This window comes from Galeopterus variegatus, unplaced genomic scaffold (genome assembly GCF_000696425.1).
Source record: "Galeopterus variegatus unplaced genomic scaffold, G_variegatus-3.0.2 Scaffold1094, whole genome shotgun sequence".
In the NCBI taxonomy this organism is placed as follows: Eukaryota; Metazoa; Chordata; class Mammalia; order Dermoptera; family Cynocephalidae; genus Galeopterus; species Galeopterus variegatus.
This window is the reverse complement of record NW_007727205.1, coordinates 127,417-144,397: the sequence shown is the minus strand read 5'-3', so window position 1 is coordinate 144,397 and position 16,981 is coordinate 127,417. Positions and strand designations below refer to the sequence as shown.

Sequence of the window (16,981 nt, the reverse complement as noted above, 5' to 3'; positions counted from 1 at the left end):
CACACACACACACACACACACACACACACACACACACACACACACACAACATTGCAGACATCTCCCACTCCAGCTAGCCTCTAAAGTTTCCATCCAAGCCAGTGCCCAGATCCCCTATCCCAGCCAATCCCAGGATCCACCATCTTAGCCAGTCCCTGGGTATCTCAACTAAGGCAGTCCCCGTATTTCCATCCCAACAAGCTTTGGGACTCCCCATCAGCAGCCAGTCTTGAGATCAAAGCTTCCTTCCTTTATTCAACCCTCATTTCCTGCTCTCCCTTGGAAATGCTCTCCCCATTCACTCCATCATCTCCATCTAATGAAGTTGTACCCGTCCTTCAAGACTTAACTGAAATGCCACTATACCCAAGCCAACCCTGATTTCCCCAGCCAGAAGTGCTCTCTCTCCTTTCCACCTCCCACCGCACTTCCTCTGCCCCTCTCTTGTGGCATTTGTGGGACAAATGGAACTTGGCTTTAAAGCACATTCATTTGTTTCTTGTTTTATGTCCTCTGCCAGACTGAGCTCCTTAAAGCCAGCAAAATGTCTTAATTTATCTTTGTGAGCAGATTGGGTTATAGGAGAAAGCATGAGTTTTACAGTCAGGAAAAACTGGATTTAAATTCCTTCTTCTCCTCTCTGAACTTCTATTTCCCCATCAATAACACCTACCTCACAGGGGTGGTCTTGGAAAAAAGCATGCAAAAACACCTTGCACAGAAAAGACAAGCCACAGAATGGGAGAAGATATTTGCAAATCATACATCTGATAAATGACTTGTATCTAGAATGTAAAAAAGAACTCTTACAGCTCAACAAAAATCAACAACCCATTTATTTTAATGGGCATAGGATTTGAATAGACATTTCTCCAAAGAAGATATACAAATAGCCAATAAACACATGAAAAGATGCTCAACATCATTAGCCATCAGGGAAATGCAAATCAAAACCACAATGAGCTCTCTGAGCTACCCGTAAGGCTTTGTCCTGGGTTCCTGTCCTAACTTAAAGGCAAACTTTCACCATGTCTTGAGCCCTTGATGTCATGCAAATGAAGGAGGATGTTCTCATATTCCTTGCAGCAGGAACCCGCCTAGGTGGCACCAACCTTGACTTCCGAATGGAACAGTACAGCTGCAAAAGCAAAAGTGAGGACATCTACATCATAAATCTAAAGAGAACCTGGAAGAAGCTTCTGCTGGCAGCTGGTGCCATTGTTGCCATTGTTGCCATTAAAAACCCAGCTGATTGTCAGTGTTATTCCCTCCAGGAATACTGGCCAGTGGGCTGTGCTGAAGTTTGTTGCTTCCGTTGGGGCCACTCCTATTGCTGGGTGCTTTACTCTGGAACCTTCACTAACCAGATTCAGGCAGCCTTCAGGAACCACGTTTTCTGATAGTTACTGATCCCAGGGCTGACCACCAGGTGTCTTATGTTAACCAGTCTACCACCGCTCTGTGTAACAGATTCTCCTCTGTGCTATGTGGGCATTGCCATTGCATGCAACAACTGGGGGCTCACGCAGTGGGTCTGATGTGGATGCTGGCCTGGGAAGTTCTACACATGCATGGTACCATCACCCATGAGCACCCATGGGAGGTCATGCCTCATCTCTCTACTTCTGCAGAGATCCTGAAGAGAATGAAAAGGAAAAGCAGGCTGCTGCTGAAAAGACTGTAACCAAGGAGGATTTCAGGGTCAATGGGCTGCTCCAGCTCCTGAGTTTACTGCTACTCAGCCTGAGGTCTCAGACTGGTCTGAAGGTGTGCAGGTGCCAAACAGTGTAAACCACCAAATGTTCTTCAATTGATAAATGGATAAACAAAATGTGGTATGGCCACACAATGCAATATTACTTAGCCATTAAAAAGGAATGAAGTACTAATATATGCTGAAACATGGATGAACCTTGAAAATATTATGCTAATGAGAGAAGTGAGTCACAAAAGGCCACATGTTGTATAATTCCTTTTATATAAAATTCCAGAATAGGCAAATCCATAGAGACAGAAATTGAGCAGTGGTTGTCAAGGACTGGGGGGGGGGGGATGGGGGAATGGGGAAAGACTGCTGACGGGTATAGGGCCTTTTTTTGGAGGGAGATGAAAATGTTCTAAAATTAGATTGTGGTGATGGTTGTACAACTCTGTTAATATACTAAAAACTACTGAATTGTACCCTTTAAGAGGGTGAATTTTATGGTATCTCAATAAAGCTGATTATAAAAACAACTCCTTGCACAGAGCTAGCAGATAACAACTATAATAATTATGGCTAACACATCTATGGTGCTTACCATGTGCCAAGCACTGTGCTAAGCACTTTACATATATGGACTCACTTAATTGTCATGACAATCCTGTGAGGTAGGTACTGTTATTACCTCCATTTTGCAGATGAGGAAAGTGAAACAGAGAGGTTGAGTGACTTACTCAGGGTCACACAGAGGCATAGTGGCTTCTCACTTCTTTGCATCTTCCCTCAGTAGCTTGTACAAAATAGGTGTTCCATAAATGTTAAAGTAATACATCCATCGGATATTTCTATTCATTCAGCAAACATTTGCAGAGCATTACAGTATTTACGTTCTAGGCAATACTTACATTCCCTTCCTTATCCCTGCTTCTATTATATAGATCACCTCTGGGGTTGGGACAGGTATTTACTAACATTTACAAAATGTCTACTATGTGTCAAGCGCTGCTCTAAACACTGAGGATATAGCAGTGAACAAAATAGACAACAATGCCAACCTCATAGAGCTGATATTCTAGGGAGGGAAGGAGACAATAAACAAATAGAATATGTAAAGCACGTTGCATGGTGAACTGGGCTGAATAGTGTCGCCCAAAAATTCATGTCCACCCAGAAACTGTGAGAGTGACCTTGTTTGGAAATACGAGGGTAAGGGTCTTTGCAGATGTAATCAAGGTAAGATGAGGTCATAGTGGATTAGTATGGGTCCTAATCCAATAATTGGTGTCCTTATAAGAGGGAAAATTGGGCACAGAAACATACACACATGAGGAGAATGCCATGTGAAGATGGAGACAGAGATTGGAGTGATGAGTCTACAAGCCAGGGAATGTCAAGGACAGCTGCAAGCACCAGACGCTGGAAGAGGCAATATTCTTTCCTAGAACCTTCAGAGGAAGCCTGGCCTTGCCGACACCATGATTTTGGACTCCTAGCCCTGAGGACTGTGAGAGAATCAGTTTCCATTGTTGTTAAGCCACCCAGTTTGTGGTGCTTTTTTACGGCAGCCCTAGGACACCAACACAGATGGTGATAGGTGCTCTGGAAAAAGACAAGGCAGCGAAGGGTGATGGAGAGCCTTGGATGAATCAGATATAGCCTGTGCCCTCAGGGGGCTCTCAGGCTAGTCAGAGAGCCACTACCATACATTACAAACATGACTAACAAGACAGAACGTACAAAGCACTAGAGTGGAGGCACAAGGGCAGGGGTGCTGGGAGGTCTTTATGGATGTGAAGGTATTTGAGCTAAGCTTAGGATTTCAGCAGGTGGAAGTGCTAGAGCTGAGCAAGAGCTGAAGGGAAACTCGTGCTGTGCGAAGAGAGGAACAGAATCAGGAAAATGGTGTGGGTTTAGGGAACCATATGTAGTTTAGTGGAAGGGAACACAAGGGACGTGTGTGTGTGTGTGTGTGTGTGTGTGTGTGTGTGTGTGTGTGTGTGGGGGGGTGTGTCTGTGTTGTAAGGGAGAGGAGATGGGAAGACATAGCTTGATTCAGCTTGAAGTAGCCTCCATTGCCAAACTGTAGAATGTGGACCTTTTCTTATAGGAAATGAAAAGTCAAGGAAGGTTTTGGGGCAGGGGAGTAACATGGTAGGAGTGGAGGGGGCCTGTATGGATATTGTATGCACCAAATATTACAAACTGCAAGATGGGTTTAGTATTGATTTGTTGTTGCTGTTCACCACAAACTTTGGCACTACCTTCTTTTCCTGCCTGCTTCCTCCCAGAGTCATTTCTCAGAAGCCTCAGTCCCTGGTGTGATTATTCCAATTCCCCTTCCCCTGGGGCCAGCCGTGCCAAGGAATGTTGAGCCCTGAAAAACCACATTGCACCCCTGACAGTGCCCAGTCAACAAAATTTGTCATAATACTGGGAGCCACGAAACATTTTCCTCAGATCCAAATGTGGCATCTGATCAAATTGGTTTTTCCTACTGGATTCTCACAGCTCTGTCCATGAGCAGACCTTCTCCTATACCTGTTAGCTTCCAGGCATGAGATGGGAAAATCAAACTTTTTTTTTTTCCTTTTTGTCTTTTTTCGTGACCGGCAATGGGATTGCAACCCTCGGCGTTGCGCCCGCACCTCGCTCAGCCAGTGAGCGGCTGGTCTGTATGTGGGATCTGAACCCTCGGCGGGAGTGCCGCAGCGCTCCCAAGCACCGCACAGTAGCAGTGCACCACCGGGCCGCCCGGAAAATCAAACTTTTTAAAGAATTGTTGGTCTTTCCCTCAACGAGTTTACAGTCCAGAATATAAGAGCTAAAGAGACCTTACAAATGAACTCATTTTCCAGACTGAGGACCAGAGAGAAGTTATTTGCATATAACTGCTGTGGTCAGTGACCATTAGGCTACCGTTCTCTTCTTGCCCTGTTTCCTGAGGTCTAATGTTCCAAAGACTCAAGATTGCAGAGTTTAGAGGGCAAAAAGGTAGGAAAGTGACCATCTGTGAAGAACATAGAAAGGAAAAGAAAAACCCTCTTTTCTGTGGTGATCCCTAAAGAGATAACGGTGCTTAAAACTGAGACAGCATTTGACTAATTAATTAATTATCCTGCTGGCCCAGAGGGAAGAGGTGAGATATAACCAAGTTCCTGTAAATCTTGAACAGCTGCACAGAAAGTAACCCTAATAGGCGAGTCTGGAGTTTCGTTTTAGGAAAAAATTTTCTCTCTGAAGATGATTTGTAAGCTTGATCCTGTCAGAACATAAAACCACATAGCCTGATGTGTTTCCAAGTTTGTCCTAGCTGCCATAAAACTTTGAGACAAATTCAGAGTCCAATTATAATCCAGTTCATTTTAGGTACCTGGCAACATCTATTGGTACTTCCTTTATGTGGTCTCTAGTCCATTTTCTTCCGCATTTTTATCCCTAATTTTCTTTCTTTCACATTATAAACTGATGAGTCGCCTAATATCCTCTTTGAGGTAGGCAGGATATAAATCTTACATAAACTAAACTATATTTACAGATGCTGAGGGGATTTGAAACAATGAAGAACATTTGAAGGAACAGATGATATTTGGCCTGGAGGAGAGCAGGCTTATGAGGACATGATTACTGTCTTCAAATATCCAATGCGCTGTCAGGGGGGCAATGTAGTGGAATTATACTGCTTAGATCCAAAGGGCACAGCCAAAAGCAATGGGTGAAAATTACAGAAAGACAGATCACAGAGGGAAGAAACCTCTCACAGGCGAAGCTTAGTGAAGATGGCGAGCTCACTGTCATTGGAGGTCTTCAAATAGTGGCTGGATGGCCTCATTTGGACGGTCTGTTGCATAGGGAATGTAAATGCTGGGTGGAGGGGTTGGATAAGATGATTTTAAAGGCCCTTTCCTGCTCTGATATATGCAAAACACAGTCCTAGATATAGAAAAAAAGACTGGAGAGGAGGAGCAAGGCAAGGCAGGGGTGGGGTGGAGGGGTGGTGGTGGTGGAAGGAAAGAAAGAAAGAAATATTCATTGAATGCTGGAACATTCTAGCCAAAAGCTGGGAACTTTGACCATTCCTGAGACACATGTAAAAAGAAGAATGGGTGATGGCCCGTGGCTCACTTGGGAGAGCGTGGTGCTGACAACACCAAGTCAAGGGTTACGATCCCCTTACCAGTCATCTTTAAAAAAAAGGAGGAATGGTCCATAAACAGAACCCAAGCCTGGATTTCCCAGTCCTATTCATGTGGCTCCTATAGGGTGGAAGAAATCAGAAAAGCATTGCTCCCCACTGCCATCTAACTGGCTGTTATTCAAGAAAGAACAGGTCAAGACTGTTAAAGCTGGAAGGGACAGTAGAAATCATGTCATCGAAATCCCTCATTTTATAACCAGATAAAAAGAAGCTCAGAGAGTGGAAGGGACTTGTCTACATGTTAGCTACTTCACCTGACCATGTGCTGCTTAAGGGCAGAGACAATTTTGTTCACCTTTCCATCCCCCAACTGGGCTCTGGGTCCTCGCATGTGATGAGTACACAGTAAGCAGTTGGAAAAGTGAATTGAATTGCCCAGAAGAGCTGGAACTAGAAGTGAGGCCTTTTGACCCCCAGCCTATGTTTTCCATGACAAAATTTCATTCCATTCGATTCAGCAAACATTTATTAGCATCCCTATGTGCCAGGCCTGGAGCTACAGCAAAAGATGAATAAGAGGCAGGCTGTGCCCTCAAGGAGCAAATAGCTCCCTGGGGAGCTAGGCTCTTCCCCTCTCGGGCCCTGCACACCTGCTGTTCTTTTGGCGTGGAAAACTCTTTCTGCTGCCTTTGCCTACTCACTGCCTATTCATCCTTCAGATCTCAGTTCAAATGTCAGTTCATCAGCGGCACCTTCTCTTATTCCCAGAGTAGGTAGATCTCTGTGATACATACTCTCAATGAGGTCTTTGCCTTCCTCGAATTTACCAAGTTTGTAATTATATATTGATTTGTGCAGTTCTCTGTTTGCTTACCTTCCGCCTCCCTCATTAGACTGTTAGCTCTAGAAGGGCAGACACTCTGTTTTGTTCCCCATGGTACACCATGAGTCTGGCAAAAATACTGGTATGTGGTAAGTAAGCAATAAGCAATCCATGTTTGTTGAATGCATGAATCAACAACTTAATGAGGTATATAGATAAATCATGACTACAATTCAATGTGATAGGGGATTTAAGGAAATACAGAGATCAATTCTTTAGGAAGGAGGAAGCCAGCTCCTGCCCGCTGAGTTCAGAAAGACCAAAGCTACTTGTCAGTGTCTCTCTGTCCCCAGTCCCCCGAGAAGCAGGCAGTTCTGCCACAGTGGGACAGATTGGGCACAACAGGAAGCTCCTAGGATTCAAGATTCCCAGATCTCTCTGTTCCTCAGTATTCTCCTCTTCAGGAGAAAAACACAGAGGATTGACTGGTCCTGGAGTGAGGGGACAGTTCTGTACCTGTTGGGTGGGATGAGACCTACTCCCAGGCATAAGAAAGTGTTGCCCTCTAGCGGTAATGATAATGATGATAATGATAATAATAACTAGTGGATGTGGTCCTCGCTAGGGTGGCCAACTGTCCCGGTTTGCCCAGGATTATTTTAGCACTGAAAGTCCCACATCCCAGGAAACCTCTGAGTCCCAGCCAAACAGCTGGTCATCCTACTCCTGGATGGTGTTCAGTGCACTCTACGTACGTATGATCTTATTAGATGGCTCCTAACCACCAAGGCCAGGAATCAGGATTCAGTCTGCAGGGATCTGTAGAGCTTTAGAGATCCAGCTCATTTTCCAGATAAGGAAATAAAGCCCAAGAGAAGGAAAGTAGCTTCCTTGTTCAACATCACATCACAAATTAATGGCAGAACCAGGATCAGCATCTAAGTGTCCAGACCCACAGCCCCGTGATCCTTGCTCCCACTTGGCATGCCCTGAGCTACTTTGTCAGTTTGTCTAGGTCCCTAAACTACCCACTCCTTAATTTTTTCAGAAAGCTTCCCCTTCTGAAAACCTGAAATGCTCAGTTGGCACTTAGCATGTACAGGTACCATTTTTTACCCTTTAAATGTAGAGCTCGAAAAAGAAAAGCTCCTCAGTCCCCCAACCCCCAGAAATACTGGGGAGGCAACCTCTAGTCAGAAGAGTCTGAGCTGTGCCCCTAGCTTGCGCAGGGCCCCGAGCAAAGGGCATCTGGCAGTGCACAGCAAGGAGAGGAGTAGAGGGAGGCTTTTGCAATCACCAAGTGGGATGGATTTGTGAGCCAAGAGCTGAGGTGAGGTGAGGTGAGAAAGCATCCCTGCAGCCGCAAGAGGAAAGGAGAGAGAGGGAGAGCCTTCATTGCCCCAGAGATACCGTCAGGAAATGAGTCCTAGTTTTCTTGCTGCCGAAATTGCAATGTCCTTTTCTGCTTCCCTGGTCCCTGACAAGGACCCCCCCAAATCAGCTCTGCCTCTTCCCTCCACTGAGACAAATTTGCAAACTCCCACATCTCTGTGGAAACGGCAGAGAGCAGGAGAGAAGAAAAAAGGAGAAAAATCCACCCACATGCCAACAAACTGGAAAAAAAATAACCCAGGCCTTGTCTCACTCAGCTGTTGGCTTGCTGCTCCCTCCCACTGTGGCGGCTGCTCTTGCTTCCTGGACAGGGACCTGGCTCAGTTCAGTTCCCCTTCCTATCCTGAGCTGGCTTTTGTCAATGCCCCTTGCCTCCACCCCCGCCCCAGCTACCAGAGGGAGGGTCTTGGAGTCCAGGGGTAGGAAAGCTGGAAGGAGGACTGACAGAGCCACCAAATGCTTATGGCCCCACAGACTCCTTGCCTACCACTGTCCCCAAACAATGCAGGGGATCCTCTTCCCATCCCAGGGAAATAAGTCAAGGAGATGGAGCACCACCCACAAGCCTGCCTGCCAGGCCACTTCTCCCTGAGATGCTATCCCCTGCCTCTTCCCTACTGCTTCCACCCAGCACTTTCCCTCGCCACTTCTCTCTACCATTTTCAAGCTGTTTTCTGTCTATGCCTTTCTTCACTTTCAGCCCCATTTCTGGGCACTGTATTTAAAAACATGGAGTGTGTTTCTGGGAAAGGAGAGATCTGGAAATCATCACTATTGGGAACCATCGAGGAAAAGGGAGATATTTAGCCTGTAGGAAGGAGGATGAAGACTCAGAGAAGCATGGAGGGTAGAACCACAAGAAGTTTTGGGGAAACTGTTTTACAGATGAGGTGATTGGAGACCCAGAGAGGGAAGAAGACCTGGGGCTATCGTGTAGAAGAGGAAAGCAGAAGGAAGACCAGTGAGTGAAAGACACAAGAAAGTAGATTTAAGTGACAGATTTGTTTCTTCCTTCCAAACCCTTATTTCTGTCGTTTGTTTCCTTGCCTTACTGTGCAGGATCCCAGTTCAATGTTGAACAAAAGGGATGATGATGGGCACCCTTGTCTTGTTACTCATTTTAAAGGAAAAGGTGTCAATGTTTCACCATTATATATGGTGTTCGACGTAGGATTTCGAAGGATACTCTTTACCAAGTTAAGGAAGTTACCTCTTATTCCTGGTGTACTAGGAACATTTTTTTGTCATGAACAGTGGTTAAGTTTTATCAAATGCTTCCTCATCATTTTTTGTAATGATCATACATTGTTTTCTCTACTAACCTGTTTATATGGTCAGGAATTCAACGTGTAGCTCAAGAGAAAGGTGACATTTCTAACACACAAAATTATCTATGGGCACTGGCCACCTCGTGGACCAAATTAGTAAGCTACAAGACACTGGAAATGTTCAAGCAGAAGTGCAGCCATTCAATAAATTTTTAGGTGTCAGGCACTGTTTTAGGTGCTGGCCATTTAGTAGTGAAGGAGGTCCCTGCTGTCCTGGAGCTCACATTTTAGAGAAAGGATGACAGACACAAACAACAAAACAAATAGATGAACAAAATAATTTCAAAAAGTCAAAAGTGTTATGAAAACAATTAAAAACAGTACACAGGCAGTGTTATGGGGTGAGGAATGGGAACAAGATTAAATAGATTAGTCAAGGACTCTCCACGGAAGTGAGAGTTGAGGTGAGCTTGAAGGACAAGAAGCCAGTCATTTCATGAGGATCCAGAGCATGGCATCCTAGGCAGAGGGAAACACAAGGACAAAGCCCCTAGGGCAGGAATGAGCTCGATCTGTTCAAGGGACATCAAAAAGAAGTCTGGCTGGAGAGAGCAAGAGGGAAGACTGGTACTAGAGGAGGTGGGAAAGAAGTTCTGGAGCAAGACTGTGTAGGGCCATGTCAGCCATGGAAGGCATTTAGATTTTTTTTTTTTTTTTTTTTTTTTTTTTTTAGGCATTTAGATTTTATAGTAGGTACAATGAAAAGCCATTGGCAGGGCTGGCTGGTTAGCACACTCAGTTAGAGTGTGGCACTGATAACACCAAGGTCAAGGGTTTCGATCCCTATATCGGCCAACCACCTAAATAAATAAAAAGCCATTGGAGGGTTTTGAGCTGAGAGCGACATGATCTGACATATCATCATTCTCTCTGACCTGTGGAGAATGGATTATAGTGGGGGCAAAACTGGAAACAGGGAGGCCAACTAGGAAGCTATTTAGGAGACCAGTTAGGTGGTCCAGGAAAGAGACCATAATAGCTTGGGCTAGCATAGTGATGGTGGAGAAAGATTCGTGGACAGATTTGGGAATATATTTTTACCTGAACAGTGCTATCAATCAAGTTGATCTAATTGGCATTTACAGAACACTCTCTCCAGAATACACACTCTTCTCAAGCTTGTATGGAACACTAATTGAGATAGACTGTATCCTGGGCCACACCCTAACAAATTTAAATAATAGAAATCATACAAAGTATGCTCACAGACCACAGTGGAATTAAAATAGAAATCAGTAACAGAAAGATGGCTGTGAAATCCCCAAATATTTGGAAATTAGGGCTGGCTAGTTAGCTCAGTTGGTTAGAGCACAGCCTAGTCACACCAAGGTCATGGGTTCAGTTCCCCTTACCTGCCAGCTGCCAGAAAAAAGTATATATATTGGAAATTAAACAACCCATTTCTAAATAACACATGGGTCAAAGAAGTCTCAGAGCAGTTTTAAAAACTTGCAAACTAAATGAAAATGAAAATATAATTTACCAAAATTTGTGTGATTGTGGAATATCCCAAACAATTTTACAGAAACAAAAAACAAAGCAAAACAAAAACTCCTGGAAGTAATAAGAACATACCAAGGTCACAGAATACAAGGTCAGTGCACAAAAATCAATTGCTTTCCTATACACCAGCAATGGACAGTTAGAATTTGAAATTTTAAGAAAGCAGCACTATTTTCAGTAATAAATATAACAAAATACATACAGAATCTGAATGCGAAAAACTACAAAGCACTGATGAAAGAAATCAAAGAAAATCTAAATAAAGGGAGAGCTATCCCAAGTTCATGGATAAAAAGATTCAGTGTTGTTAGGATGTCAATTCTTCCCAACTTAATGTATAAATCCAGCATCATTTCAGTCAAAATCCCAGCAAGCTATATTGTAGACATAGACAAAACGATTCTAAAGTTTATACAGAAGAGCAAAAATCTTGCATAACCGAAACAACTGAAGAAGAACAAAGATGGAGGATCACTACCTGGTTTATAGTACTATAAAGCGACAGTACACAACACAGTGTGGTGTTAAAGAAAGAATGCACACATAGATCAATAGAATAGAATACTTTGAGGTAAAGCCAGCAGAACTTGTTAGCAATATAAGTTGAGGAAAAGAAAGGAATCAAGGACCATCTGTAAGAGATGGGAGGAACAGCATGTAAGAGAACTTAAAATTTCTTCCAAACTTTAAGTTTTAATCAAAGATTGTAAGGTCTGTAGTTCTTTGACCTGCCCCACATATTTCTCCCAGCCCACCACAGTTTTACTTGGGGCTGGGGTCTCACTTCTTATTTACCCCACACCTCCAAGCTCAGGCCTCCCATTCCTCTTTCCTCTTCTATGGAGGAGGTGCTGGGGACGCTGCAAGTGAGATCCCATTTACAGTGTGAACACTGCCCCAAGCCTTGGTTTTAAGAGGCTTCAAACTATGTGTGTCAATGATCCGATCACCCTGTAACTAGTGTGTTAATGAAGCATGACACAGAATCTGGGGAAGGGAAAGAGGAAGGGAAAGAGAATGAGGAAAAGAGAAAAGGAGAAGATGAAGCAGGAAAGATGGGGAGGGGGAGGAAAAGGAAAAAAATAATCTGTTGGTGTGGGGGGGCGGGGCAGGGAGACAGGTCACAATGGCACATAGGAGCCATCCAGCGCAGCTAGCCTCAGCCCATTGTCTCAGCAAGATCCCCTACTTATTTGCAGCTGTAAGAGAGCAGAGAGGCTGTTATAGGGAGAAACAGTCCTCTATAGTGACCACATCTGGTCAGAGTGGGAGGGTGGATAAAGAGAAATGGATGGTTTTAGAGAAATAGTTCTTAACTTTTTGTTGAGTCACGGACCTTTCTGAGAATGTGATGAAAGCTATGGTCTGCACACTCTCCCTAGAAAAATGCTAATACACATTATTACACCAAATTTTGCCTACAATTCAGCATGTTCATGGATGCTCTGAAACCTTCCAGGGTCCATAAACACCTGCGTACAATCTCTTGGTTAGAAAATATTTAGGAGATAAAAAATCAACATAATTAGTGAGGGGATTGTATGTGATGGCTAACAGAGTAAGTGAAAGAGGAAGCCTGGGTTTACAGCTGAGGTAGGTGAATGAGTGATGGATCCATCACTGAAACAGAGAACATCCAAAGAGGAACAGGTTTCTGGGGGAAAGTACGAAATTCAATTTGAGGCCTGCTGAGTTTTAAGTGTCTGTGTGATGCCCAAGGGGAGATATCCAGGAGGTGGTTGGACATATGGATCTGGAGTTCAGGAAAGAAATGTAGGCTAGATCTATAGAGTTCGGAGCCATCAGCATGTAGATGGTTATTAGATCCATAGGAATGGATTAGATTGCCCACCAAGACTATACAGAGTGAGAGACTGAATATACAAATGGACAGTGGCCAGACCATATGTGAATAGAACTCTGACCCACAACCTACAGCAATCTGCTTAGGAAACCCACTCTGTCTACAAGAAACAGTCCAAGAAGCCAGCTGCTGTAAGTCAGATTTGCAGGAAACCAGATTGCTACCCCTAGGGACAATCCAGGAAGCTAAGCAATAACTTTTGTAACAATCAGCCCCAAATGGCCAGGACTTGATGAATAACTGACAGCTTCACTAATTATCATCTGCATTTCTAATTTAGGACTAACCAGAGGAAAGCAAATATGCACATAAGATACCCAATCACTTAAGATGCCTGCTTCTAGTTACCCACCTACAGCTTCCCATGCCAACAGCCTCCAGTCAAGGCACACCTGAAGCCTTTTTTCACTATATATCTTCCCATTGCTCTGCCTGCCTTTGAGTCTCTGCCAAAACGCAAGTGACTGTGCATGATTCTTTGGCTATAGCAAGCTCTGAATAAATGGCCTTGGTTTTTCTGATTTGGTTGGTTTTTGTTTATTTCCACAACAATGAGAAGAGAAAAGGGGTAGCCTTATCAAACACCAGCATTCAAGGAAAGGGCAGAGGAAGAGAGTCCCACAAAAGGGACTGAGAAGTAAATGGCCAAAGAGTAAAGGGTAAACCCAAGAGCTAGTTAGCTCAGTTGGTTAGAGTGTGGCCTTGTAACTCCAAGGTCAAGGGTTTGGATCCCCATACTGGCCAGCTCCAAAAAAAAAAAAAGAGTAAACCCAGGAGAGTGTGATGCCACAGAAACCAAAAGCCAATCTTGTTCCAAGTGGAGGGAGTGGTCAACAGTGCCAAATGTTACATATAACAAAGGCTGAAGACCACCCACCAGACTTAGCAACCTGATCACTGGTAGTCTTGCAGAGAGCAGTTTCCATGGAGTAGTGGGGATGGATGGCAAATGACAATGGGTTAAGAAGGAAGGAGGGGAAGGCAAAATGCAGTGGGATTAAGAGGTGACCAGAGGAGAAAAAAATAAAAAGTGAACAAGAGGAGAGGAAGTATGGATAGGAGTGCAAACAATGTTCTCAAGCTCTTTGCCCATGACAGGGAGGAGAGAAATAGGGCAGAAGCTAGACAACGATGAGGCACTAAGGTCATGTTTTTTGGTTTTTTTAAAACAGCTTTATCAAGATATAATTATATAGCATAAAATTCACCCATTTTAAGTATACAATATGATGAATTTTAGCATATTTACATGGTTGTACAACCATCACCACAATCCACTTTTAGAACATTCCCATCTCCCCAAGAAGATCCCTCATGCCCATTAGCAGTCACTCCCTATTCCCACCCTCAGCCCCAGGAAGTCACTAATCTACTTTCTATATCTAGATTTGCGTTTCTTGCAAAATTTATATAAATGGAATCATAATATGCGGGCTTTTTGTCTCTGGCTTCTTTCACTGAGCAAAATGGTTTCTTTTAGTTTTCTTGTTTTTTTATTTTTTTATTTTTTTATTTTTTTATTTTTTATTTTTTTTGTCTTTTGTCTGTTTTTTCCGTGTCCGGCAACGGATCGCAACCCTCAGTGTTGCCCCCGTACCGGACCAGGGACCGGCAACGGGATTGCAAACCTCGGTGTTGCTCCCACGCCTCGCTCAGCCAGTGAGCGGGAGCCGGTCTGTATGTGGTATCCGACCCCTCGGGCGGCAGCGCTGCCGCGCCTCCCAAGCGGCGCACTATCCAGTGCGCCACTGGGCCGGCCCATAGTTTTCTTGTTTTTTTAAAAGATTTTTATTTATTAAGAATATTCATGAGATACAAAGCTAATTGTCACCCCTCCTGCCCATGATGTGAGGGCCAGATTCACACTGGGGGGCATACCTACCACCAGAAATTACCCTTGCACCCCCTTTCCCCACCCAATTATCCCCCAACCTCCCTCCACCTCCCCCTCTTCCCCCCACTCCACTTTGTAGCCCCAGGAATGTTCTCTCCCTCTGTTAGACCACAGCACTACTGTGGTCTTTCTTTCCTTCCTTCTTTCTCTCTTAGCTCTGCATATGAGTGAGCATATGTGGTATTTATCCCTCTGTGCTTTGCTTATTTCACTCAACATAAATTTCTCCAGGTTCATCCATGTTGTTGTAAATGGGAGCATTTCATTCTTTTTTTAAGGCAGAGTAGTATTCCATAGTATATATATATACCACAGTTTCCTTATCCAGTCATCTATTGATGGACATTTAGGTTGGTTCCATATCTCGTCTATTATAAACAGAGCTGCAATAACCATGGGAGTGCAGGTATCTCTTCGACATGATGATTTCCATTCCTCTGGATATATACCCAGAAGAGGGGTTGCTGGATCATATAGAAGATCTATCAGTAGTTGTTTGAGAAACCTCCATTTTGTTTTCCAAAGTGGTTGTACTAATTTACAATCTCACCAACAGTGCAGGAGTGTTCCCTTCTCTCCACACCCTCACCAGCATTTGTTATTAACCATCTTTTTGATCATAGCCAGTCTAACTGGGATGAGGTGGTATCTCAATGTGGTTTTAATTTGCATTTCCCTGATGACTAGTGATGTTGAGCATTTTTTCATGTATCTGTTGGCCATTTGTATGTCTTCCTTTGAAAAATGTCTATTCAACTCTTTTGCCGATTTTTTAATTGGGTCATTTGGTTTTTTACCGTACAATTGCCTGAGTTCTGAGTATATTCTGGATATTAATCCCTTGTCAGATGCATAGTTAGCAAAAATTTTATCCCAGTCTGTAGATTGTCATTTCACTCTGTTGATTATTTCCTTTGCTGTGCAGAAGCTTTTTAGTTTGATATAGTCCCATTTGTTTATTTTTTCTTTTGCTGCTTGTGCTTTTGGGCTCATGTTCATAAAGACTGTGCCCTGACCTAACTGCTGAAGTATTTCACCTGTATTTTCCCTTAGTAATGTTACAGTTTCAGGTCTTATACTTAGGTCTTTAATCCATTTTGAGTTGATTTTAGTGTATGGTGAGAGATGCATATCTAGTTTCATTCTTCTGCATATGGATATCCAGTTTTCCCAGCACTACTTGTTGAAGAGGCAGTCTTTTCCCCAATATAGATTTTCATTGCCTTTGTCTAATATCAGATGGCTATACACCTGAGGAGTGATTTCTGGATTCTCTATTCTACTCCACTGTTCTGAATGTCTATTTTTATACCAGCACCATGCTGTTTTGGTTACAATAGCTTTGTAGTATAATTTGAAGTCAGATAGAGTTATGCCGGCTTTATTTATTTATTTATTTATTTATTTTGCTCAGCATTTCTTTGGCTATTTGGGGTCTTTTGTTTTTCCATATGAAAGGTAAGATTGTTCTTTCCATTTCTGTGAAGAATGTCATTGGTATTTTGATGGGGATTGCATTGAATCCGTAGATCACTTTGGGTAGTATAGACACTTTCACAATGTTATTTCTTCCAATCCAAGAGCATGGAATATCTTTCTATCTTTTTGTGTCTTCTTTAATTTCTTTCAGAAGTGGTTTGTAGTTCTCATTGTAGAGGTCTTTCACCTCCTTGGTTAAATTGATCCCTAGGTATCTTTTTTTGTGTGTGACAATTGTAAATGGGCTTACTTTCTTTATTTCTCTTTCTGTTAATTCATTATTTGAGTATATAAATGCTACTGATTCGAGGGAATTTATTTTGTATCCTGCAACATTACTGAACTTATTAACCAGCTCTAGGAGTTTTTTGATAGAGACTTTAGGTTTTTCTATATACAGTATCATGTCATCTGCAAATAGAGAAAGTTTGACTTTGTCTTTTCCAATCTGGATTCCCTTTATTTCTTTCTCTTCTCTGATTGCTCTGGCTAGTACCTCCAGTACTATGTTAAATAGATGTGGTGAGAGTGAACATCCTTGTCTTGTTCCTGTCCTTAAGGGGAAAGCCTTCAATTTTTCCCCATTCAGAATGATACTGGCGGTGGCCTTGTCATAAATGGCATTTATTGTGTTGAGATATTTTTCTTCTATACCTAATTTGTTGAGAGTCTTTATCACGAAGGGATGCTGAGTTTTGTCAAATGCTTTTTCAGCATCTATTGAGATAATCATATGGACTTTGTCCTTGAGTTTGTTGATGTGATGTATCACATTTATTGTTTTTCGTATGTTAAACCACCCTTGCATCCCTGGGATGAATCCCACTTGATCATAGTGTATAATTTTTTTAATATGTTGCT

General features: G+C 43.1%; 1 pseudogene; it reads left to right on the top strand.

Moving 5' to 3' along the window:
- The first annotated feature begins 1,028 nt into the window (after positions 1-1,028).
- Positions 1,029-1,814, top strand: LOC103592136 (annotated as a pseudogene).
- Positions 1,815-16,981: the final 15,167 nt, after the last annotated feature.